This window comes from Aquarana catesbeiana, linkage group LG03 (assembly GCF_042186555.1).
Source record: "Aquarana catesbeiana isolate 2022-GZ linkage group LG03, ASM4218655v1, whole genome shotgun sequence".
NCBI classification, from domain to species: Eukaryota; Metazoa; Chordata; class Amphibia; order Anura; family Ranidae; genus Aquarana; species Aquarana catesbeiana.
This window is the reverse complement of record NC_133326.1, coordinates 644,820,104-644,836,159: the sequence shown is the minus strand read 5'-3', so window position 1 is coordinate 644,836,159 and position 16,056 is coordinate 644,820,104. Positions and strand designations below refer to the sequence as shown.

At 49.7% G+C, this 16,056-nt stretch overlaps 12 non-coding genes and 6 pseudogenes across 12 annotated transcripts; all 18 read left to right on the top strand.

The window, feature by feature from the left end:
- The first annotated feature begins 999 nt into the window (after positions 1-999).
- LOC141135480 (U4 spliceosomal RNA) lies at positions 1,000-1,064 on the top strand (annotated as a pseudogene).
- A 1,132-nt stretch (positions 1,065-2,196) lies between these two features.
- On the top strand, positions 2,197-2,318 carry LOC141135594 (U4 spliceosomal RNA; annotated as a pseudogene).
- A 641-nt stretch (positions 2,319-2,959) lies between these two features.
- TRNAK-UUU (transfer RNA lysine (anticodon UUU)) lies at positions 2,960-3,032 on the top strand. The gene has a single exon. It is a non-coding gene; the product is annotated as a tRNA-Lys (tRNA).
- A 566-nt stretch (positions 3,033-3,598) lies between these two features.
- On the top strand, positions 3,599-3,739 carry LOC141135084 (U4 spliceosomal RNA). The gene has a single exon (XR_012243382.1). It is a non-coding gene; the product is annotated as a U4 spliceosomal RNA (small nuclear RNA).
- A 641-nt stretch (positions 3,740-4,380) lies between these two features.
- On the top strand, positions 4,381-4,453 carry TRNAK-UUU (transfer RNA lysine (anticodon UUU)). The gene has a single exon. It is a non-coding gene; the product is annotated as a tRNA-Lys (tRNA).
- A 559-nt stretch (positions 4,454-5,012) lies between these two features.
- On the top strand, positions 5,013-5,077 carry LOC141135415 (U4 spliceosomal RNA; annotated as a pseudogene).
- Positions 5,078-6,204: 1,127 nt separating this feature from the next.
- On the top strand, positions 6,205-6,326 carry LOC141135593 (U4 spliceosomal RNA; annotated as a pseudogene).
- Positions 6,327-6,964: 638 nt separating this feature from the next.
- On the top strand, positions 6,965-7,037 carry TRNAK-UUU (transfer RNA lysine (anticodon UUU)). The gene has a single exon. It is a non-coding gene; the product is annotated as a tRNA-Lys (tRNA).
- A 566-nt stretch (positions 7,038-7,603) lies between these two features.
- LOC141135248 (U4 spliceosomal RNA) lies at positions 7,604-7,744 on the top strand. The gene has a single exon (XR_012243529.1). It is a non-coding gene; the product is annotated as a U4 spliceosomal RNA (small nuclear RNA).
- Positions 7,745-8,385: 641 nt separating this feature from the next.
- TRNAK-UUU (transfer RNA lysine (anticodon UUU)) lies at positions 8,386-8,458 on the top strand. Its single transcript has one exon. It is a non-coding gene; the product is annotated as a tRNA-Lys (tRNA).
- Positions 8,459-9,024: 566 nt separating this feature from the next.
- LOC141135083 (U4 spliceosomal RNA) lies at positions 9,025-9,165 on the top strand. The gene has a single exon (XR_012243381.1). It is a non-coding gene; the product is annotated as a U4 spliceosomal RNA (small nuclear RNA).
- Positions 9,166-9,806: 641 nt separating this feature from the next.
- Positions 9,807-9,879, top strand: TRNAK-UUU (transfer RNA lysine (anticodon UUU)). Its single transcript has one exon. It is a non-coding gene; the product is annotated as a tRNA-Lys (tRNA).
- Positions 9,880-10,438: 559 nt separating this feature from the next.
- On the top strand, positions 10,439-10,579 carry LOC141135082 (U4 spliceosomal RNA). The gene has a single exon (XR_012243380.1). It is a non-coding gene; the product is annotated as a U4 spliceosomal RNA (small nuclear RNA).
- Positions 10,580-11,859: 1,280 nt separating this feature from the next.
- LOC141135080 (U4 spliceosomal RNA) lies at positions 11,860-12,000 on the top strand. The gene has a single exon (XR_012243379.1). It is a non-coding gene; the product is annotated as a U4 spliceosomal RNA (small nuclear RNA).
- Positions 12,001-12,641: 641 nt separating this feature from the next.
- On the top strand, positions 12,642-12,714 carry TRNAK-UUU (transfer RNA lysine (anticodon UUU)). Its single transcript has one exon. It is a non-coding gene; the product is annotated as a tRNA-Lys (tRNA).
- A 559-nt stretch (positions 12,715-13,273) lies between these two features.
- LOC141135079 (U4 spliceosomal RNA) lies at positions 13,274-13,414 on the top strand. Its single transcript, XR_012243378.1, has one exon. It is a non-coding gene; the product is annotated as a U4 spliceosomal RNA (small nuclear RNA).
- Positions 13,415-14,694: 1,280 nt separating this feature from the next.
- Positions 14,695-14,759, top strand: LOC141135479 (U4 spliceosomal RNA; annotated as a pseudogene).
- A 1,132-nt stretch (positions 14,760-15,891) lies between these two features.
- LOC141135592 (U4 spliceosomal RNA) lies at positions 15,892-16,013 on the top strand (annotated as a pseudogene).
- Positions 16,014-16,056: the final 43 nt, after the last annotated feature.

The following is a 16,056-nucleotide window of genomic DNA, read 5'->3' as shown; positions in this document are numbered from 1 at the left end:
CTGATTAAGAATACTGGAAGCGTGTTGGTCCAGGGTTAAGGAAGCCTTTCGGGCGGTGTCTTTTTGCAAGGCCCTTGTTTCCGGTCAAAGAGCATTGAACTGTAGGTAAAACTAAGGCAGAAACTTTAGGCGTTCTCCACCTGTACCGGACTGGACCCTATCTGCATGGTTGCAGGTTAGATTCTCCCTTTTATCTTCAACCTGTCCTAGAAAATTAAACGGGAGAGGACGATTGGCCAGCCTGGGCAAGCCAAATACTTGTGCTTTCAGGCACCCGGTCCCCTTGGCTGAATGGTCTTTTTCCACCATACATGTCAAGATTCAAGCAGCTTGGACCGCTATGGAGGAGGAGCTTTGAGAGCCCGGATAGCTCAGTCGGTAGAGCATCAGACTTTTAATCTGAGGGTCCAGGGTTCAAGTCCCTGTTTGGGCGGTGCCTTTCACTTACCTATGAGGCCTTTGAGCTGCCAATAGGGCAGTCTTTATGCACATCTGCCGGGAATGCTCACTGGCTCAGAGAGATGAAATGCCCTAACTTCCCCCTTTCTAGGCTCCTGGAATCTGCCAGAAATAAAGGTGGCTGAAGGTGATTGCTTGACCAACTGTTTCCCAACAACCCTTGTCTATGGCAGCTTACCTGGGCTCCAGTTCAGGCATGTTATCTAGCGAACTTTCAACAAAGGCCCCAAATCCTTCCACCTTGGTCTTTTCTCAGCAGCATAGCTGTTCAAACACATACGCTCCCAGTGGCCTTTCAGGACTGCTGTGGGAGAAACGCATCTGACATCTAGGGCCCTGTCCCTTTAGATTCTCCTTAGTTCTTTCAAATGCTAACACTATTCAGTGGGTAAACAATGCCCACTTAGGCATCGTCCCTGTCTCATTAACATGCCAAGTCCCAGAATGCTCAGCGGCCCACTGGATGACACTTATGTGTCTCTCCTCAATGTCAATTTCTCCTCCAAGGAAGGGCAGATGTTGGCAAGCACTGATTTGGTTAGCTTTGCGCAGTGGCAGTATCATAGCCAATGAGGTTCAACTGAGGTGTGATTATTGCTAATTGCTTCTTGGCCTTTTGGCGAAGATCAAGTGTAGTATCTATTCTTATCAGTTTCCAGGAGGTGGCGCTTGCTTCCGTCCCTGATCTATGGCGAAATAGAGATGGGATTGCGGTTGCTATGCAAAACCTGCTGGAGTGAAGGTGACCTGGAGCGGTTTGTAGCCGAAAGGGAAGCCTTCTGATGGGGATGGAGAACCACGGGGTCTGAACCAGAGGGTCGGGACCCTGGCCTTCTGGCCTGGATTGGGGCGGATCTAGCTCCAGATAGTTATTTGGGAGAGAACGCTTACTCCTGCCTTGCAAGGGGGGGAGGGAGTGGCAAGTACTTCCCGAATGTAATTAGGAGGAGTGATGGGAGCGACGGCAGAGCCTGATGGTAAAGGGCTCTTTCCGGCTTCCTGATCTCCATATCCTTCCTGTCTGTGGTGGGGGCTGCTGTGGTCTGGGCTGTGGGTCAGGGCTTTTTCGAAAAGCCAGTGGTGAATGTGCCCCTGAAGTGGCAGTTCAGGGGTGCCGTATAGTCACGGTGTGAAAGCACTTGATTTTATGGCACCATGGTCACTTCACCACAACACACGTTTTTCGCACCTGCCTCTTGGGCCGGGCCTTTTGGCCAGGACCAGGGGAAATTTTTATGCCTGGCCGGAGGGCCGGCCATTGGATAGCACAATGGCCACTTTCACTCTCCCATCTCACTATCTTCCCCACTCTTTCTTTTACCCCTGTTTGTCACCTTTTTGTCTTTTTTTTGGTTGTCTTTGTATACACGTTTTGTCACTGTGTGGCGAGTAGGGTGTGGGTCCTCGGGCCTACTCTGAAAGTCTTGGGAGGGGGTGGACATAGGCCTTTTGGCTTGGTTCGCCCTCTCCTTTGAGGGGTCTCTCTTCGGGAGAGCCCCACTGTACTTGGGTTGGTCTGCTTCGGCAGTCCTTCCAGTTGTGGGGGTCCGCCTGGTTTCGGCCGGATGGACCCTTTGTCTGAGTACCTCAGTCCCTGTCTGGAGCCTAACGCCCCGGGGGATCAGGGTAAGGTCCTTCCCTAGTGGAGGACTCTGTACACCCGTTGCACGTTTTTGTGTTTCACTCTCTATGTGTGGGCACTTTTTTTTGGCACCGGGTGGAAGTTTTTGAGGTGTGTTTTGCACGCCACTGGCTTTTCGATAGAGTGATTATTGCTAATTGAAAACTTTTCCCAATACCCCGCCACGATGACTTGAAATACAGTCAGCACTGGCAATTTTTGAGAGTCTCTGAGGAGACTGAGCAATGTGTTTTCAACAGCAGATAAGTGACGGCTTCTTACATGCAGACTGAGATGCGTTAGAGTTGAGAAAGTGAGTCACGGGCCCATTGACACCATAGAGAGCTTTTGTGTCATCACGCAGCCTGGGTAGAACAATCAGTGATTGGCACGCGCCGCTCGTTCTTCACTTGCCTGTAATCCAGAGTGGACTCTACCTCGTTTTTTTGCCTGGGTTTCTTCTGCTGGACCTGGCAACATGAGGCTCAAGGTGAACTGTCTTTATTTGTAACCCAGTCACTGATTAAGAATACTGGAAGCGTGTTGGTCCAGGGTTAAGGAAGCCTTTCGGGCGGTGTCTTTTTGCAAGGCCCTTGTTTCCGGTCAAAGAGCATTGAACTGTAGGTAAAACTAAGGCAGAAACTTTAGGCGTTCTCCACCTGTACCGGACTGGACCCTATCTGCATGGTTGCAGGTTAGATTCTCCCTTTTATCTTCAACCTGTCCTAGAAAATTAAACGGGAGAGGACGATTGGCCAGCCTGGGCAAGCCAAATACTTGTGCTTTCAGGCACCCGGTCCCCTTGGCTGAATGGTCTTTTTCCACCATACATGTCAAGATTCAAGCAGCTTGGACCGCTATGGAGGAGGAGCTTTGAGAGCCCGGATAGCTCAGTCGGTAGAGCATCAGACTTTTAATCTGAGGGTCCAGGGTTCAAGTCCCTGTTCGGGCGGTGCCTTTCACTTACCTATGAGGCCTTTGAGCTGCCAATAGGGCAGTCTTTATGCACATCTGCCGGGAATGCTCACTGGCTCAGAGAGATGAAATGCCCTAACTTCCCCCTTTCTAGGCTCCTGGAATCTGCCAGAAATAAAGGTGGCTGAAGGTGATTGCTTGACCAACTGTTTCCCAACAACCCTTGTCTATGGCAGCTTACCTGGGCTCCAGTTCAGGCATGTTATCTAGCGAACTTTCAACAAAGGCCCCAAATCCTTCCACCTTGGTCTTTTCTCAGCAGCATAGCTGTTCAAACACATACGCTCCCAGTGGCCTTTCAGGACTGCTGTGGGAGAAACGCATCTGACATCTAGGGCCCTGTCCCTTTAGATTCTCCTTAGTTCTTTCAAATGCTAACACTATTCAGTGGGTAAACAATGCCCACTTAGGCATCGTCCCTGTCTCATTAACATGCCAAGTCCCAGAATGCTCAGCGGCCCACTGGATGACACTTATGTGTCTCTCCTCAATGTCAATTTCTCCTCCAAGGAAGGGCAGATGTTGGCAGGCACTGATTTGGTTAGCTTTGCGCAGTGGCAGTATCATAGCCAATGAGGTTCAACTGAGGCGTGATTATTGCTAATTGAAAACTTTTCCCAATACCCCGCCACGATGACTTGAAATACAGTCAGCACTGGCAATTTTTGAGAGTCTCTGAGGAGACTGAGCAATGTGTTTTCAACAGCAGATAAGTGACGGCTTCTTACATGCAGACTGAGATGCGTTAGAGTTGAGAAAGTGAGTCACGGGCCCATTGACACCATAGAGAGCTTTTGTGTCATCACGCAGCCTGGGTAGAACAATCAGTGATTGGCACGCGCCGCTCGTTCTTCATTTGCCTGTAATCCAGAGTGGACTCTACCTCGTTTTTTTGCCTGGGTTTCTTCTGCTGGACCTGGCAACATGAGGCTCAAGGTGAACTGTCTTTATTTGTAACCCAGTCACTGATTAAGAATACTGGAAGCGTGTTGGTCCAGGGTTAAGGAAGCCTTTCGGGCGGTGTCTTTTTGCAAGGCCCTTGTTTCCGGTCAAAGAGCATTGAACTGTAGGTAAAACTAAGGCAGAAACTTTAGGCGTTCTCCACCTGTACCGGACTGGACCCTATCTGCATGGTTGCAGGTTAGATTCTCCCTTTTATCTTCAACCTGTCCTAGAAAATTAAACGGGAGAGGACGATTGGCCAGCCTGGGCAAGCCAAATACTTGTGCTTTCAGGCACCCGGTCCCCTTGGCTGAATGGTCTTTTTCCACCATACATGTCAAGATTCAAGCAGCTTGGACCGCTATGGAGGAGGAGCTTTGAGAGCCCGGATAGCTCAGTCGGTAGAGCATCAGACTTTTAATCTGAGGGTCCAGGGTTCAAGTCCCTGTTCGGGCGGTGCCTTTCACTTACCTATGAGGCCTTTGAGCTGCCAATAGGGCAGTCTTTATGCACATCTGCCGGGAATGCTCACTGGCTCAGAGAGATGAAATGTCCTAACTTCCCCCTTTCCTGGAATCTGCCAGAAATAAAGGTGGCTGAAGGTGATTGCTTGACCAACTGTTTCCCAACAACCCTTGTCTATGGCAGCTTACCTGGGCTCCAGTTCAGGCATGTTATCTAGCGAACTTTCAACAAAGGCCCCAAATCCTTCCACCTTGGTCTTTTCTCAGCAGCATAGCTGTTCAAACACATACGCTCCCAGTGGCCTTTCAGGACTGCTGTGGGAGAAACGCATCTGACATCTAGGGCCCTGTCCCTTTAGATTCTCCTTAGTTCTTTCAAATGCTAACACTATTCAGTGGGTAAACAATGCCCACTTAGGCATCGTCCCTGTCTCATTAACATGCCAAGTCCCAGAATGCTCAGCGGCCCACTGGATGACACTTATGTGTCTCTCCTCAATGTCAATTTCTCCTCCAAGGAAGGGCAGATGTTGGCAGGCACTGATTTGGTTAGCTTTGCGCAGTGGCAGTATCATAGCCAATGAGGTTCAACTGAGGCGTGATTATTGCTAATTGCTTCTCGGCCCTTTGGCTAAGATCGAATCTAGTATCTGTTCTTATCAGTTTCCAGGAGGTGGCGCTTGCTTCTGTCCCTGATCTATGGCGAGATAGAGATGGGATTGCGGTTGCTATGCAAAACCTGCTGGAGTGAAGGTAACCCGGAGCGGTTTGTAGCCGAAAGGGAAGCCTTCTGATGGGGACGGAGAACCATTCGGTCTTGGCGGAGGGTCGGGTTCCTGGCCTTCTGGCCTGGATTGGGGCAGCTCTAGCTCTGGACAGTTATTTGGGAGAGAACGCTGGCTCCCCTTGCTCCCACCGGGGGAGCGGCCAGTATTTCCCAAATGTAATTAGGTAGGAGGGGCGGAACGACGGTGAAGCCTGATGGCAAGGGCTCTCTCCAAGCTTCCAGAACTCCATACCTTTCTGACTGGGGTGGGGGCTGCTGTGGTCTGGGCTGTGGGTCAGGGCTTTTTCGAAAAGCCAGTGGTGAATGTGCCCCTGAAGTGGCAGTTCAGGGGTGCCGTATAGTCACGGTGTGAAAGCACTTGATTTTATGGCACCATGGTCACTTCACCACAACACACGTTTTTCGCACCTGCCTCTTGGGCCGGGCCTTTTGGCCAGGACCAGGGGAAATTTTTATGCCTGGCCGGAGGGCCGGCCATTGTTTAGCACAATGGCCACTTTCACTCTCCCATCTCACTATCTTCCCCACTCTTTCTTTTACCCCTGTTTGTCACCTTTTTGTCTTTTTTTTGGTTGTCTTTGTATACACGTTTTGTCACTGTGTGGCGAGTAGGGTGTGGGTCCTCGGGCCTACTCTGAAAGTCTTGGGAGGGGGTGGACATAGGCCTTTTGGCTTGGTTTGCCCTCTCCTTTGAGGGGTCTCTCTTTGGGAGAGCCCCACTGTACTTGGGTTGGTCTGCTTTGGCAGTCCTTCCAGTTGTGGGGGTCCGCCTGGTTTCAGCCGGATGGACCCTTTGTCTGAGTACCTCAGTCCCTGTCTGGAGCCTAACGCCCCGGGGGATCAGGGTAAGGTCCTTCCCTAGTGGAGGACTCTGTACACCCGTTGCACGTTTTTGTGTTTCACTCTCTATGTGTGGGCACTTTTTTTTGGCACCGGGTGGAAGTTTTTGAGGTGTGTTTTGCACGCCACTGGCTTTTCGATAGAGTGATTATTGCTAATTGAAAACTTTTCCCAATACCCCGCCACGATGACTTGAAATACAGTCAGCACTGGCAATTTTTGAGAGTCTCTGAGGAGACTGAGCAATGTGTTTTCAACAGCAGATAAGTGACGGCTTCTTACATGCAGACTGAGATGCGTTAGAGTTGAGAAAGTGAGTCACGGGCCCATTGACACCATAGAGAGCTTTTGTGTCATCACGCAGCCTGGGTAGAACAATCAGTGATTGGCACGCGCCGCTCGTTCTTCATTTGCCTGTAATCCAGAGTGGACTCTACCTCGTTTTTTTGCCTGGGTTTCTTCTGCTGGACCTGGCAACATGAGGCTCAAGGTGAACTGTCTTTATTTGTAACCCAGTCACTGATTAAGAATACTGGAAGCGTGTTGGTCCAGGGTTAAGGAAGCCTTTCGGGCGGTGTCTTTTTGCAAGGCCCTTGTTTCCGGTCAAAGAGCATTGAACTGTAGGTAAAACTAAGGCAGAAACTTTAGGCGTTCTCCACCTGTACCGGACTGGACCCTATCTGCATGGTTGCAGGTTAGATTCTCCCTTTTATCTTCAACCTGTCCTAGAAAATTAAACGGGAGAGGACGATTGGCCAGCCTGGGCAAGCCAAATACTTGTGCTTTCAGGCACCCGGTCCCCTTGGCTGAATGGTCTTTTTCCACCATACATGTCAAGATTCAAGCAGCTTGGACCGCTATGGAGAGGCTTTGAGAGCCCGGATAGCTCAGTCGGTAGAGCATCAGACTTTTAATCTGAGGGTCCAGGGTTCAAGTCCCTGTTCGGGCGGTGCCTTTCACTTACCTATGAGGCCTTTGAGCTGCCAATAGGGCAGTCTTTATGCACATCTGCCGGGAATGCTCACTGGCTCAGAGAGATGAAATGTCCTAACTTCCCCCTTTCTAGGCTCCTGGAATCTGCCAGAAATAAAGGTGGCTGAAGGTGATTGCTTGACCAACTGTTTCCCAACAACCCTTGTCTATGGCAGCTTACCTGGGCTCCAGTTCAGGCATGTTATCTAGCGAACTTTCAACAAAGGCCCCAAATCCTTCCACCTTGGTCTTTTCTCAGCAGCATAGCTGTTCAAACACATACGCTCCCAGTGGCCTTTCAGGACTGCTGTGGGAGAAACGCATCTGACATCTAGGGCCCTGTCCCTTTAGATTCTCCTTAGTTCTTTCAAATGCTAACACTATTCAGTGGGTAAACAATGCCCACTTAGGCATCGTCCCTGTCTCATTAACATGCCAAGTCCCAGAATGCTCAGCGGCCCACTGGATGACACTTATGTGTCTCTCCTCAATGTCAATTTCTCCTCCAAGGAAGGGCAGATGTTGGCAAGCACTGATTTGGTTAGCTTTGCGCAGTGGCAGTATCATAGCCAATGAGGTTCAACTGAGGTGTGATTATTGCTAATTGAAAACTTTTCCCAATACCCCGCCACGATGACTTGAAATACAGTCAGCACTGGCAATTTTTGAGAGTCTCTGAGGAGACTGAGCAATGTGTTTTCAACAGCAGATAAGTGACGGCTTCTTACATGCAGACTGAGATGCGTTAGAGTTGAGAAAGTGAGTCACGGGCCCATTGACACCATAGAGAGCTTTTGTGTCATCACGCAGCCTGGGTAGAACAATCAGTGATTGGCACGCGCCGCTCGTTCTTCACTTGCCTGTAATCCAGAGTGGACTCTACCTCGTTTTTTTGCCTGGGTTTCTTCTGCTGGACCTGGCAACATGAGGCTCAAGGTGAACTGTCTTTATTTGTAACCCAGTCACTGATTAAGAATACTGGAAGCGTGTTGGTCCAGGGTTAAGGAAGCCTTTCGGGCGGTGTCTTTTTGCAAGGCCCTTGTTTCCGGTCAAAGAGCATTGAACTGTAGGTAAAACTAAGGCAGAAACTTTAGGCGTTCTCCACCTGTACCGGACTGGACCCTATCTGCATGGTTGCAGGTTAGATTCTCCCTTTTATCTTCAACCTGTCCTAGAAAATTAAACGGGAGAGGACGATTGGCCAGCCTGGGCAAGCCAAATACTTGTGCTTTCAGGCACCCGGTCCCCTTGGCTGAATGGTCTTTTTCCACCATACATGTCAAGATTCAAGCAGCTTGGACCGCTATGGAGGAGGAGCTTTGAGAGCCCGGATAGCTCAGTCGGTAGAGCATCAGACTTTTAATCTGAGGGTCCAGGGTTCAAGTCCCTGTTCGGGCGGTGCCTTTCACTTACCTATGAGGCCTTTGAGCTGCCAATAGGGCAGTCTTTATGCACATCTGCCGGGAATGCTCACTGGCTCAGAGAGATGAAATGCCCTAACTTCCCCCTTTCTAGGCTCCTGGAATCTGCCAGAAATAAAGGTGGCTGAAGGTGATTGCTTGACCAACTGTTTCCCAACAACCCTTGTCTATGGCAGCTTACCTGGGCTCCAGTTCAGGCATGTTATCTAGCGAACTTTCAACAAAGGCCCCAAATCCTTCCACCTTGGTCTTTTCTCAGCAGCATAGCTGTTCAAACACATACGCTCCCAGTGGCCTTTCAGGACTGCTGTGGGAGAAACGCATCTGACATCTAGGGCCCTGTCCCTTTAGATTCTCCTTAGTTCTTTCAAATGCTAACACTATTCAGTGGGTAAACAATGCCCACTTAGGCATCGTCCCTGTCTCATTAACATGCCAAGTCCCAGAATGCTCAGCGGCCCACTGGATGACACTTATGTGTCTCTCCTCAATGTCAATTTCTCCTCCAAGGAAGGGCAGATGTTGGCAGGCACTGATTTGGTTAGCTTTGCGCAGTGGCAGTATCATAGCCAATGAGGTTCAACTGAGGCGTGATTATTGCTAATTGAAAACTTTTCCCAATACCCCGCCACGATGACTTGAAATACAGTCAGCACTGGCAATTTTTGAGAGTCTCTGAGGAGACTGAGCAATGTGTTTTCAACAGCAGATAAGTGACGGCTTCTTACATGCAGACTGAGATGCGTTAGAGTTGAGAAAGTGAGTCACGGGCCCATTGACACCATAGAGAGCTTTTGTGTCATCACGCAGCCTGGGTAGAACAATCAGTGATTGGCACGCGCCGCTCGTTCTTCATTTGCCTGTAATCCAGAGTGGACTCTACCTCGTTTTTTTGCCTGGGTTTCTTCTGCTGGACCTGGCAACATGAGGCTCAAGGTGAACTGTCTTTATTTGTAACCCAGTCACTGATTAAGAATACTGGAAGCGTGTTGGTCCAGGGTTAAGGAAGCCTTTCGGGCGGTGTCTTTTTGCAAGGCCCTTGTTTCCGGTCAAAGAGCATTGAACTGTAGGTAAAACTAAGGCAGAAACTTTAGGCGTTCTCCACCTGTACCGGACTGGACCCTATCTGCATGGTTGCAGGTTAGATTCTCCCTTTTATCTTCAACCTGTCCTAGAAAATTAAACGGGAGAGGACGATTGGCCAGCCTGGGCAAGCCAAATACTTGTGCTTTCAGGCACCCGGTCCCCTTGGCTGAATGGTCTTTTTCCACCATACATGTCAAGATTCAAGCAGCTTGGACCGCTATGGAGGAGGAGCTTTGAGAGCCCGGATAGCTCAGTCGGTAGAGCATCAGACTTTTAATCTGAGGGTCCAGGGTTCAAGTCCCTGTTCGGGCAGTGCCTTTCACTTACCTATGAGGCCTTTGAGCTGCCAATAGGGCAGTCTTTATGCACATCTGCCGGGAATGCTCACTGGCTCAGAGAGATGAAATGTCCTAACTTCCCCCTTTCCTGGAATCTGCCAGAAATAAAGGTGGCTGAAGGTGATTGCTTGACCAACTGTTTCCCAACAACCCTTGTCTATGGCAGCTTACCTGGGCTCCAGTTCAGGCATGTTATCTAGCGAACTTTCAACAAAGGCCCCAAATCCTTCCACCTTGGTCTTTTCTCAGCAGCATAGCTGTTCAAACACATACGCTCCCAGTGGCCTTTCAGGACTGCTGTGGGAGAAACGCATCTGACATCTAGGGCCCTGTCCCTTTAGATTCTCCTTAGTTCTTTCAAATGCTAACACTATTCAGTGGGTAAACAATGCCCACTTAGGCATCGTCCCTGTCTCATTAACATGCCAAGTCCCAGAATGCTCAGCGGCCCACTGGATGACACTTATGTGTCTCTCCTCAATGTCAATTTCTCCTCCAAGGAAGGGCAGATGTTGGCAGGCACTGATTTGGTTAGCTTTGCGCAGTGGCAGTATCATAGCCAATGAGGTTCAACTGAGGCGTGATTATTGCTAATTGAAAACTTTTCCCAATACCCCGCCACGATGACTTGAAATACAGTCAGCACTGGCAATTTTTGAGAGTCTCTGAGGAGACTGAGCAATGTGTTTTCAACAGCAGATAAGTGACGGCTTCTTACATGCAGACTGAGATGCGTTAGAGTTGAGAAAGTGAGTCACGGGCCCATTGACACCATAGAGAGCTTTTGTGTCATCACGCAGCCTGGGTAGAACAATCAGTGATTGGCACGCGCCGCTCGTTCTTCACTTGCCTGTAATCCAGAGTGGACTCTACCTCGTTTTTTTGCCTGGGTTTCTTCTGCTGGACCTGGCAACATGAGGCTCAAGGTGAACTGTCTTTATTTGTAACCCAGTCACTGATTAAGAATACTGGAAGCGTGTTGGTCCAGGGTTAAGGAAGCCTTTCGGGCGGTGTCTTTTTGCAAGGCCCTTGTTTCCGGTCAAAGAGCATTGAACTGTAGGTAAAACTAAGGCAGAAACTTTAGGCGTTCTCCACCTGTACCGGACTGGACCCTATCTGCATGGTTGCAGGTTAGATTCTCCCTTTTATCTTCAACCTGTCCTAGAAAATTAAACGGGAGAGGACGATTGGCCAGCCTGGGCAAGCCAAATACTTGTGCTTTCAGGCACCCGGTCCCCTTGGCTGAATGGTCTTTTTCCACCATACATGTCAAGATTCAAGCAGCTTGGACCGCTATGGAGGAGGAGCTTTGAGAGCCCGGATAGCTCAGTCGGTAGAGCATCAGACTTTTAATCTGAGGGTCCAGGGTTCAAGTCCCTGTTTGGGCGGTGCCTTTCACTTACCTATGAGGCCTTTGAGCTGCCAATAGGGCAGTCTTTATGCACATCTGCCGGGAATGCTCACTGGCTCAGAGAGATGAAATGCCCTAACTTCCCCCTTTCTAGGCTCCTGGAATCTGCCAGAAATAAAGGTGGCTGAAGGTGATTGCTTGACCAACTGTTTCCCAACAACCCTTGTCTATGGCAGCTTACCTGGGCTCCAGTTCAGGCATGTTATCTAGCGAACTTTCAACAAAGGCCCCAAATCCTTCCACCTTGGTCTTTTCTCAGCAGCATAGCTGTTCAAACACATACGCTCCCAGTGGCCTTTCAGGACTGCTGTGGGAGAAACGCATCTGACATCTAGGGCCCTGTCCCTTTAGATTCTCCTTAGTTCTTTCAAATGCTAACACTATTCAGTGGGTAAACAATGCCCACTTAGGCATCGTCCCTGTCTCATTAACATGCCAAGTCCCAGAATGCTCAGCGGCCCACTGGATGACACTTATGTGTCTCTCCTCAATGTCAATTTCTCCTCCAAGGAAGGGCAGATGTTGGCAGGCACTGATTTGGTTAGCTTTGCGCAGTGGCAGTATCATAGCCAATGAGGTTCAACTGAGGCGTGATTATTGCTAATTGAAAACTTTTCCCAATACCCCGCCACGATGACTTGAAATACAGTCAGCACTGGCAATTTTTGAGAGTCTCTGAGGAGACTGAGCAATGTGTTTTCAACAGCAGATAAGTGACGGCTTCTTACATGCAGACTGAGATGCGTTAGAGTTGAGAAAGTGAGTCACGGGCCCATTGACACCATAGAGAGCTTTTGTGTCATCACACAGCCTGGGTAGAACAATCAGTGATTGGCACGCGCCGCTCGTTCTTCACTTGCCTGTAATCCAGAGTGGACTCTACCTCGTTTTTTTGCCTGGGTTTCTTCTGCTGGACCTGGCAACATGAGGCTCAAGGTGAACTGTCTTTATTTGTAACCCAGTCACTGATTAAGAATACTGGAAGCGTGTTGGTCCAGGGTTAAGGAAGCCTTTCGGGCGGTGTCTTTTTGCAAGGCCCTTGTTTCCGGTCAAAGAGCATTGAACTGTAGGTAAAACTAAGGCAGAAACTTTAGGCGTTCTCCACCTGTACCGGACTGGACCCTATCTGCATGGTTGCAGGTTAGATTCTCCCTTTTATCTTCAACCTGTCCTAGAAAATTAAACGGGAGAGGACGATTGGCCAGCCTGGGCAAGCCAAATACTTGTGCTTTCAGGCACCCGGTCCCCTTGGCTGAATGGCCTTTTTCCACCATACATGTCAAGATTCAAGCAGCTTGGACCGCTATGGAGGAGGAGCTTTGAGAGCCCGGATAGCTCAGTCGGTAGAGCATCAGACTTTTAATCTGAGGGTCCAGGGTTCAAGTCCCTGTTCGGGCGGTGCCTTTCACTTACCTATGAGGCCTTTGAGCTGCCAATAGGGCAGTCTTTATGCACATCTGCCGGGAATGCTCACTGGCTCAGAGAGATGAAATGTCCTAACTTCCCCCTTTCCTGGAATCTGCCAGAAATAAAGGTGGCTGAAGGTGATTGCTTGACCAACTGTTTCCCAACAACCCTTGTCTATGGCAGCTTACCTGGGCTCCAGTTCAGGCATGTTATCTAGCGAACTTTCAACAAAGGCCCCAAATCCTTCCACCTTGGTCTTTTCTCAGCAGCATAGCTGTTCAAACACATACGCTCCCAGTGGCCTTTCAGGACTGCTGTGGGAGAAACGCATCTGACATCTAGGGCCCTGTCCCTTTAGATTCTCCTTAGTTCTTTCAAATGCTAACACTATTCAGTGGGTAAACAATGCCCACTTAGGCATCGTCCCTGTCTCATTAACATGCCAAGTCCCAGAATGCTCAGCGGCCCACTGGATGACACTTATGTGTCTCTCCTCAATGTCAATTTCTCCTCCAAGGAAGGGCAGATGTTGGCAGGCACTGATTTGGTTAGCTTTGCGCAGTGGCAGTATCATAGCCAATGAGGTTCAACTGAGGCGTGATTATTGCTAATTGAAAACTTTTCCCAATACCCCGCCACGATGACTTGAAATACAGTCAGCACTGGCAATTTTTGAGAGTCTCTGAGGAGACTGAGCAATGTGTTTTCAACAGCAGATAAGTGACGGCTTCTTACATGCAGATTGAGATGCGTTAGAGTTGAGAAAGTGAGTCACGGGCCCATTGACACCATAGAGAGCTTTTGTGTCATCACGCAGCCTGGGTAGAACAATCAGTGATTGGCACGCGCCGCTCGTTCTTCACTTGCCTGTAATCCAGAGTGGACTCTACCTCGTTTTTTTGCCTGGGTTTCTTCTGCTGGACCTGGCAACATGAGGCTCAAGGTGAACTGTCTTTATTTGTAACCCAGTCACTGATTAAGAATACTGGAAGCGTGTTGGTCCAGGGTTAAGGAAGCCTTTCGGGCGGTGTCTTTTTGCAAGGCCCTTGTTTCCGGTCAAAGAGCATTGAACTGTAGGTAAAACTAAGGCAGAAACTTTAGGCGTTCTCCACCTGTACCGGACTGGACCCTATCTGCATGGTTGCAGGTTAGATTCTCCCTTTTATCTTCAACCTGTCCTAGAAAATTAAACGGGAGAGGACGATTGGCCAGCCTGGGCAAGCCAAATACTTGTGCTTTCAGGCACCCGGTCCCCTTGGCTGAATGGTCTTTTTCCACCATACATGTCAAGATTCAAGCAGCTTGGACCGCTATGGAGGAGGAGCTTTGAGAGCCCGGATAGCTCAGTCGGTAGAGCATCAGACTTTTAATCTGAGGGTCCAGGGTTCAAGTCCCTGTTTGGGCGGTGCCTTTCACTTACCTATGAGGCCTTTGAGCTGCCAATAGGGCAGTCTTTATGCACATCTGCCGGGAATGCTCACTGGCTCAGAGAGATGAAATGCCCTAACTTCCCCCTTTCTAGGCTCCTGGAATCTGCCAGAAATAAAGGTGGCTGAAGGTGATTGCTTGACCAACTGTTTCCCAACAACCCTTGTCTATGGCAGCTTACCTGGGCTCCAGTTCAGGCATGTTATCTAGCGAACTTTCAACAAAGGCCCCAAATCCTTCCACCTTGGTCTTTTCTCAGCAGCATAGCTGTTCAAACACATACGCTCCCAGTGGCCTTTCAGGACTGCTGTGGGAGAAACGCATCTGACATCTAGGGCCCTGTCCCTTTAGATTCTCCTTAGTTCTTTCAAATGCTAACACTATTCAGTGGGTAAACAATGCCCACTTAGGCATCGTCCCTGTCTCATTAACATGCCAAGTCCCAGAATGCTCAGCGGCCCACTGGATGACACTTATGTGTCTCTCCTCAATGTCAATTTCTCCTCCAAGGAAGGGCAGATGTTGGCAAGCACTGATTTGGTTAGCTTTGCGCAGTGGCAGTATCATAGCCAATGAGGTTCAACTGAGGTGTGATTATTGCTAATTGCTTCTTGGCCTTTTGGCGAAGATCAAGTGTAGTATCTATTCTTATCAGTTTCCAGGAGGTGGCGCTTGCTTCCGTCCCTGATCTATGGCGAAATAGAGATGGGATTGCGGTTGCTATGCAAAACCTGCTGGAGTGAAGGTGACCTGGAGCGGTTTGTAGCCGAAAGGGAAGCCTTCTGATGGGGATGGAGAACCACGGGGTCTGAACCAGAGGGTCGGGACCCTGGCCTTCTGGCCTGGATTGGGGCGGATCTAGCTCCAGATAGTTATTTGGGAGAGAACGCTTACTCCTGCCTTGCAAGGGGGGGGGGGAGTGGCAAGTACTTCCCGAATGTAATTAGGAGGAGTGATGGGAGCGACGGCAGAGCCTGATGGTAAAGGGCTCTTTCCGGCTTCCTGATCTCCATATCCTTCCTGTCTGTGGTGGGGGCTGCTGTGGTCTGGGCTGTGGGTCAGGGCTTTTTCGAAAAGCCAGTGGTGAATGTGCCCCTGAAGTGGCAGTTCAGGGGTGCCGTATAGTCACGGTGTGAAAGCACTTGATTTTATGGCACCATGGTCACTTCACCACAACACACGTTTTTCGCACCTGCCTCTTGGGCCGGGCCTTTTGGCCAGGACCAGGGGAAATTTTTATGCCTGGCCGGAGGGCCGGCCATTGGATAGCACAATGGCCACTTTCACTCTCCCATCTCACTATCTTCCCCACTCTTTCTTTTACCCCTGTTTGTCACCTTTTTGTCTTTTTTTTGGTTGTCTTTGTATACACGTTTTGTCACTGTGTGGCGAGTAGGGTGTGGGTCCTCGGGCCTACTCTGAAAGTCTTGGGAGGGGGTGGACATAGGCCTTTTGGCTTGGTTCGCCCTCTCCTTTGAGGGGTCTCTCTTCGGGAGAGCCCCACTGTACTTGGGTTGGTCTGCTTCGGCAGTCCTTCCAGTTGTGGGGGTCCGCCTGGTTTCGGCCGGATGGACCCTTTGTCTGAGTACCTCAGTCCCTGTCTGGAGCCTAACGCCCCGGGGGATCAGGGTAAGGTCCTTCCCTAGTGGAGGACTCTGTACACCCGTTGCACGTTTTTGTGTTTCACTCTCTATGTGTGGGCACTTTTTTTTGGCACCGGGTGGAAGTTTTTGAGGTGTGTTTTGCACGCCACTGGCTTTTCGATAGAGTGATTATTGCTAATTGAAAACTTTTCCCAATACCCCGCCACGATGACTTGAAATACAGTCAGCACTGGCAATTTTTGAGAGTCTCTGAGGAGACTGAGCAATGTGTTTTCAACAGCAGATAAGTGACGGCTTCTTA